Genomic DNA, 9,183 nt, shown 5'->3' with positions numbered 1-9,183 from the left:
GAGAGAGTGCTCTTGTGGATATAGAGGCATCTGATATGTTCATATTGGATAAAGTCGTGGGAAAACTTGGTCTCTCAGTTAGAAAATCAACTAAGAGAGTCTAGATGGTTAATTTCAAAGAGGTCTCAACTGTGGGAGTAGTACAAGAAGTTCAGTTACAAATCAGCGATTGGAAAAGCAATGAAGACTTTAAGTAATTCATTTAGATGATTACAACTTTGAGTTTGGCTTGAATTTCCTTAACTGGATTAATGCTCTATTAGTTCCTTTTGTCGATTGCATTTGTGTCTTGGATACTCGTCAATGACAATGCATTATGCCAATGAGTCATAACGAGAAAGGTAGAACTAAGGTATTATCTAGCTAGCCAAGAATTTTCATTGCGGCAAAAACATCAAATTGGTAAATTAGAGTACTAAAGAGACCCTCAAGGAAATGCTAGAGGTATGACAAACTGATGTGAAGCCTGCTGAGTTTTTAGCGGGGCTACCACCTATGAGAGAGGTGGGTCATGCGTCAAACTTTGGTGGAAAATTGGTGATGCAAATTGATAGTCAAATTAAGTAAATGCTATAAGTAAGGTACATCTCAAACAATTATCTAGTATTTTACATTATAACTTACCATTAGCTTAACAAAGACACAAAGACCATTTTAGAGTTATGAAGTGGATAAGCCAAGGAGCTTACAAACTAAAATTGGCGGTTACACTGAAGGTTAACTCAATGTTTAATATGGGCATGTCGAAGCCTATTTGTGAGGATTAAGGGAATCTTGATCAAGGCAAATCATAATAGGGGCAAGTAAGAATAGTGGGATCTTGCGAACGAGATGTCCTAATGAGAGTAATAATTCCAATTACGCGACAGCGAAAGCCCAAGCAAATGTTCTAAGGGGTGGAACTAATCGATAAAGACACTAGTTGGGAAACGACCGATGCATTGAGAAAGTTCTTAGACGATTCAAACTAATGTCTCATGGATGCGAAGAGGGCGTCGCGATAATAAATAGGGGGAGAATGTCATGGGTCGATCAAAGCCCACAGATCAAAGCCCATGACTAATACATAAAGAATGTCCCATGCAGGTTAATTAATTAAATAGGGCTCATTTGACCCTCTCTTGAACTGGTCAAATTCGTAGAACATGTGAAGAAGCTTATCTACATGAACCATTAATGGTCTAGTAAAGCACTTAAAGAAAACTAGGGTTACCATAGTAAATATGAGAAGTAATCTTACAAAATTTGTAATCTTAGAATATTTAATCTGTAATCTTAGGGGGTCATATAAATCCCCTAAAATCTCAAATTGTAGATTAACTTCAATCTCAACCATCGATGTAAATTAAACTATACTGTTGGATCTAAGAGAGCTCAACTATAGATAAAAGTTTTGCCCCTCATTTGTAATCATCATTTTGTATCCCATTTATAATAATTGAATACTATTGAAAGCATCTACCCAAATACCTTGTGAGTGTTGATTTCTTGTGATTTTTTTTATTCTCTCATTGTTTCTTTGTCTTTGAGTTGTTTCCACTTTATTTTCTTTACCTTGAAGATTTCTATCGAGAAATCTCACTTTACAAGAGTTAGATTAAATTAGATAGATTTGGAATAAAATAAAAAAAAACTAAAGTCACACAAATTGTAAAACTAAAATTATAGCCCCTTGAGCTTCCAAACTTTTTGGCTTCCTTTATGCTATCCTCCAATGATAGCTATTAAGATGCTTTAAGGGTTAGAGTTTTGTGGTATTGTTGGGGTTGGGCTTCTATGGCCCATTTTAAACCATGTGCTCTTTTGTGCATTTTTTTTATTTTTGGGGGGTTTCTGTCGTATTTATTCTCTTTCATTAAGAAAGCTAATGTTCAAAAAATAATTGCTTATAAAAAATGAAAAAGAAATTCTCAATCATCTACACATCACTTTCATCCTCAGTCAAGTCTTCCTCTTTCAACCTCTCTTATATACTTGAACATTATAGGTTATTGACCCTCTTATTAATATAATGCGATTTTTGGGTGGAATCAAAATTGATTATGCACCCAAAAAATCAAATAGAAAATCTATTGAGAGAAAAAAATGAAGATGAAACGAGAAAGACAGTGAAGATGATATAAACTAATTTAATTTGTTGGATTATTTAGTAATTTGTCCAACTATTTGGGTTAAGAATTGTGTACATGCATGATGGATTCAGATCTGATCTTCAATTAAGTATTTCAGAGGCGGATACGCCCAGGTGATTTCAAATCCAAAATTTTTAGAAAATTTTCATTGAATTCTCCAAAATTTTAGAAAATTCCGTTTATTCTTTGATTTTTTTTAGAATATTTTAATTAGACCCTTCAATTTTTTCAAAATTTCGTTACATTTTTATTTTTATAAAAATTTAATTAAATTCTCTTAAATTTTTGAAAATTCTCATTAATCTCACAAAATTTTAATTAGACCCTCAATTTTTTAAAAAATTCTCATTAAAATCTTACAAATTTTAAAAATTTTACTAGACACTTCAAAACTTAATTCCAAGATATAATACAGGTGGTCTCAATCTAAATAAAAATAAAATAAGATTGTTATTTCAATTTAATTATATAAATATTAAGAAAGATAAATTATTACTTTTCAGTTCCTTTTAATAATGAAATGAAGTTTTCTTGCTAAAGTCAGTGCAAACCAAATTTGAATTAAGGATTTTCAGTAAAAGAAAAAGTTTGAGTGTAGCCCAATATTGTTCTAATTAGATTGAATCGTTTGATTGAATCTTGTTTTAATCGGATTGAATTGGTTAATTGAATTAATTAGACCGAAAATCAATCAAGTCTTGGTTTAAAAAAAAATATGAACTGATTGATTTAGAAATTGATACAAATTAATTAAACCAAATTATTTAATAATTTTTAATCCATTTAAAAAACATTGGTGTAGCACAACACCTTGGATGGAGTCTTTAAATACTCAAAACTTAACCCATTTGACTGTTTGATGTGTTGTTTAGGGTAACGTTATTTAAGGATTTGATTATTTGTAAAAAAGATTGGATGAATGTACGCAAATTTAAGTAGACCTTGAAACAAAATTCTTATTTTAAAACAAAATATTATTCAAGCTCATTATTAAAAAATATATTTAAAAATCAATTTTTAATTCGTTTAAATTTTAATTTCAGACCCATCTATTTTCAATCTAAACCATCCAATTGATGGAATAATAATTAAAGTGACCTCTCACAATTAATTCACCTGGCTTTGAAAATTGTATGTGTGTTTGTCTATTTATGTCTCTTATATTATATGGACAATTTTCGAATGTTTTGAGTGAATATGGAGTTTTCGAGGATGTTATTTTCAATATTAATTTAAATAAAGGATAGTAATTGATAAGTTGTCGGTTAAATATTTTAATTTTATAAATTTTATCTGACATCTCTTATCCTTAAAATTTGCCTCTAAAATTTCATCTCAACTTCAAAAAAAAAAATTCAAACGCGGGCAAAATATTATTCATTATTTTGTTTAATTAGACTTACAAATAATTACTTTTTTATTTATTAATTTTGTTGCTTTTGTTCGTTTTAAGTATTATTCAAGTGTTTAATTTTAAAATAATTTATTAATCACATGAAATTCCCTTTCCGTTGGCAATCAAAGTTGGAGGAATTCTTCTGGGTAATATATAGGTATAATGATTTATTTGGTGATTTAATTTTATAAAAATATTATTTTAGCTTTTATTTAATTTTTGTTTCTTTAATTATTAAGTTTTTATTTTTGTCATGTCATTTCAAAATAGATAAAAAGTTAACGTTTGTTAATTTTTTGACATAACATATGCATAGGTTGTCACGTGAATAATATGTCATCATTTAATTATTTTTAAAATATTAAAACATATATATTTTATAATTTTATACTTTTTAAAATAATTTTACTGATTTTTATTTTTTAAATTTTATAATTGTTTTTAGAATTTTAAAATTTTAAAAATTAATTAAATGCTTATGTTTCATCAACATGGCAATCTACATGTATCTTATGTCAACAAAGTTAAAAATGTAAATATTTTCATTAATTTTTAAGTGATTTAACAAAAAATACAAGTTCAAGAGTTAAAAGAGATGAAAATTAAATGAATGACTAAAATAATTTTTTTAAAAATTATAGGGCCAAATATATATAAGAAAGGATATAGCAACACCTATTTAATTGTAGATTTGGATTTGACTTGGTACATGTATTATTTATCTATAAAAGAAAGGATTATTATCCTATACATTGCTAGTAGAATAAAAACAAAACTCCACAAGTGAGTTTGGGTTCATGCCACTTATTTTTAGGGTGTATTAAAATAATAATAATATAATTGAAAAACACTTAACATCTTCCTAAATTTGCTTGTGAAATTTTTTACTCCATTGACATTGAATAGAATAATTACCCTAAAAGAAATTTTAATTGAAACCAACTAAGATTAAACCATATAATTGTACATATCATCTTCATCATCACCAAGGATATACATACCAAGTAATATTGAAAATATTATTATTAATATTTTTGGGGCAGATAAATAATAATTAAGGACTTATACGATTAAATTACAAATAAATATTGGGTACAATGGTAAAGCATATTATACTTTAGGGGGAGAACTCAAATTCAAAGTTTGGAGATAATATTGTTGAGAAAAGTAGTCATGAATCTCAAAAGGATTAGCCTTCATGGACAATAAAATGAACATGAAGGATACCTTGGTCACACCTTCAATAAATAAATCATTGTTGATAGACGGTTTAATATGGTTCACACGGAGGGCAAAATTTTGTAGGAGAGCTAAGATGATTGAAGAATGAGTCTCGAGGAATGATTGGAGAGAGAAAAGTGTAGAACATAATTGAGAGCTTTTTTAGAAAGAGTAGGTGTATTGGTCCCTTTTCTTGGTGCTTGTAAGCTTTTAAGGGGGTTTAGTTTGGTAGTTCTTGATGTGCCATATGTTGTATACGTATTAGTTTCGAACTCTTTACAAGTCAGTCGGCAAGTAAGTTATCCTGAATTAGCCTTCGTTACGAGCTACATCTATGAGAAATGAATATATGCAACATGTGAGTAACAAATGTCCTATCCATGTCAGGCATGTGGTCTTGATGGTTTAGGCTTGCAAGTATATAGGCTCACAAAAGTGATTTTCCTTAGCCAAAAGTGTTGACTTGTGATGTATGGGCTCACAAGGTGGGCTCTTACGATATGAGTATAAAAATTATCCCTTATTTAATGAGAGGTTATAAAGTAACTTTTCGTAGACATTAGGCTTCTGTGACTTGTTATCAAGGGTGGAGGGTATTTTCAAATGTCGCGAGGTATCTGATGCTTTGAGGTGTAGTCTCCTTAGGGAATGTGTGGATATTTGGAATCAGAAAAAAATTTGGGGGGCATTTCAAGAGCTTGAAAGTTTGAAAATATTTAAGACTTGAGGTAAATGATATTCGATGAAAACAATTAGCAATATGCCTTCTCAAGCACTCAACAAGGCGTTTTCACTATGTGAACCCGTTGTCTCTTCAATACGCTCAGGCACTCGACAAAATCACTCTATTAACTCGCTCAAACCAAGCACTTTAGATATCAGAACCAAAATGAAAATTAATTAAAATTAAATGACTAAAATGAAAATGCTTGTTGATAATAATGCCCAATTTGCAAAATTTTAATTTGTAGTGCCAAAAATGAAACTTATATAGTTTTCCAAAAGGGCAAAATGTGAAGGTGGGCAAAGTCAATGCAGATATGTTGGATGCGATCCAACCGTCCGCATTAAAGCACGGAAGTCGGCAGTTGATCTAAAATGGTGAAGCAGAAGCCCTCATTGAATTCATTGATTTCAAAATGGAAATGATAAAAAGAGGCCCACTAATCAACAGCAGTAGTTTTTTACCCGATTTCCCAAATCAGAATCAGACGGTTGGCAATCAAAGATGATGTATAGCGTAATTATTGGGGTTACAGGTAACGTCATCAGCCGATCGAATCTTTCGATTTCCCCGCCTTTTGTTTCTCTTAAAGAATGTCCGTTTATTGCAACGTGGCGACTTTTGGAAGGGTGAGCTGTACTGAGGATTGATTGTTGCTCTGCATCTCACTCACACACAACCAATTTTTATAATTAAATAAAATATTAAATAAGCCAACGTTCTCTTTAATTTAAAATCCGATAACTTACGGTAAATTTTATTGTGGCTAATTACTACAAACTTTAACTTCTCGGTGTAATTGCTACATAAATGACAGTTGACCATTAACGTTAGGTAAAAACATTTACCTATTTTTCTTAGTTTATTCACCGTATATCCCCATACTATTACTGGTTTTTAAATTGGTCCTCAAATTTTAAAACATTCTAATTATATCTCAAACAATCAATATTATATCAATCATGTCCATCCATTAATGAAACCGTTAATTTAACCATTGAATGAAACATAAATCTTATATGACATAATTTAAAATAAAAATTTTAATAAAAAGTAAAATGTTCTTGCATAAATTTTAAAAGTAAAAACTAAAATTAAGGTAAGAGAAAAAAGAGAGTGAATAATAGAATCTATAAAACTTTGAAAACCTCAAAATCAAGATTTTTACAATATTCATTTTTCTTTAAACTATGTCACATAAGATCTAACATATCATTTAATGGTTAAATTAATTATTTTAATAATAGAGGGACCTTATTGACATAACATTGATGGTTTGAAGATGTAATTAGAATATTTTAAAATTTGAGAATCAATTAGAATAAAAGTCATAATTTAAAGATATTTTATTCATTATGGGTTGAACTTTAGTCTCGGACATATAAAATTTTGATTTAAATTTAATTTTACATATTTAATAAAAAATACATCCATTAAATATAAGTATTTTTTTGTATTTATAATATGTAAAAATAAATAATGTTTCGTTGATAGTAATGCATGCAAGAAATTTATGAAAATTGAATCCGATAAAAAATTATGTATAAATTTATATAAAATTAAAGTTCATGTACAATATTTTATATTAAGGGTATGTTTGAACAACACGAAGTAATTGGATGGAAATGTAATTACCATCTTATTTACACTCTTTTGTAATTACAAAGAATTGTAATTCCTTAGATATGTTTAGCTAACACAATGTAATTACATCATAATTCCTTATGTCATTTTTAGTAATACAAATTGTAACGACACAATTACATGATTTATAATTTTAGAAAATATTAATTACTATAAAAACTATCAAGATGATTAAAAATCCTAAACGAAGTACTAAGAATTAAAATCAAATCAACATATGTAATATGTTAGTCCAAGAAAATACTTAATTATACGATTATTAATAAAAATAAACATCATAAGCAATTTTTTTAATTAATCTACCATTCCATATTTGTTGGGTTATTCCTTTTAACATTTAACATATCTTCTTTATAATCTAGTAGTCATTGATGAGTTCTTCATCATCTTAATTTATATAATTAATATTAGGTTAAAATATGTCATAAGTCCATGTATTTTTCATTAATTTAAAATTTAGTCCTTATAATTTTATTTCTAATAATTTAGTTCTTTTACTTTTTATATTTCAAAATTTAAATCCAACTATTAATCTTGTTAAATTTTTTTGTTAAACTTTTCGATGTGACATTTTGAAATAAAAATATTCATTTAGTAGTAATGTAAATAAAAAATGGTGTTGTAATGAATATTAATTTAACAACATAATTTTAAAAATGTCAAGAGTTGAACCTAAATTTTTAAATTTGAAAAGTAGAGAGACTAAATTCCTAGAAATAAAAGTACAATGACTAAATTCCAAATTTACAAAGAGTATCGGACGTGTGGCATCCTAGTGCTACGTATGAATGAAGTTATGAAGTATACAACATTCCAGTATGATCTAACCTTACTATTTTTATGTTATATAGAAGTGATGTTATTACTATGAGAATTTTTTTTAGGACAATAAACGTCTTCTCAACTACATTTCGAAGCTTTAAATATCACAAATTAAAGAGTTCACAACTTATCTCCGATGCTTGTGTCTGGCTTCATTCTCCCAGATGATATTGTATAGCATGATATGGTGTAAGAAATTTTTTTTTATATTTACATAACTAGCATCTATAGATAATATTTGAGTTCATGATGTAAAGAGTCTATAGTTTTTTATTATAAAAACTTGTATAAGCATCTGAAAAAATAAAAACCTTGTATAAATTTAATTTAGAGAAAGACTTATACTAGATTATAACCTTTTATAATACATAAATTAGGTTAAAATAATATAAAATTTTTAAAATTTTTTTATAAATTGTTCAATAACTTTTATAACACTTCTTATAAATAATATAATATTTCATCATAACTTTGGAATATTATTTTTTATAAATAAGTATATTATTTTAATAATATAAAGCATGGGCACGTAAATAAGTTATGTATTTACTTTTTTGACATAACTTTTTTTATAAATAAGTATATTATAACATTTTTATAATATGTAAATTATTTTTACAATATACTTTTTATGATAATTGTAGAATTTTTAAGATTTAAATAATATACTTTTGTTATAGTGTTATAAAATACACAAATTATTTTTTATAATAATTTTTAGGAATTATAAAATGACTTTAAAAATTTTTGGCTATAACCATCCGAACACTCATACAAGTTTATATTTATAATATAATTTTATAAATTAAATTTGTATAAAATTTTTTTTAAAGTTAAATAATACAGGTGTGTTTGGAAGCCATAAGGTAAATGGATTTGGGTGTACTTACCCGCGAACCCGTGTAATTACTCCAATGCTCACACTCCCCTTTAGAATTGAAAATCGTAATTGGTGTGGTCTAATTACGCACAATTCAGTGAGACCTATAAATTATAATGGTTACTCAAGCATGTCACTTCTGTGTAGTTACAAACAGTTACACCCAAATCCAATTATTAAGTCGCTTTTCAAACATTATATAAATTTATGATAAAATTTTGAATTTTATGAAATACATGGGCTGCTATTAATATGTATAAAAATCGGCTAGGCTTGAATAAGAATTAAATTGTATGAATTTCATTTTTCAAGCCTAGAGACTAAATTGTAAAAAATTAAAAGTATAGGGGCAAACTAGTGTAAC

Source organism: Gossypium arboreum, chromosome 13, assembly GCF_025698485.1.
Source record: "Gossypium arboreum isolate Shixiya-1 chromosome 13, ASM2569848v2, whole genome shotgun sequence".
Classification (NCBI taxonomy): Eukaryota; Viridiplantae; Streptophyta; class Magnoliopsida; order Malvales; family Malvaceae; genus Gossypium; species Gossypium arboreum.
The sequence above is the reverse complement of the archived record's forward strand: the minus strand, read 5'-3'. Positions refer to the sequence as shown.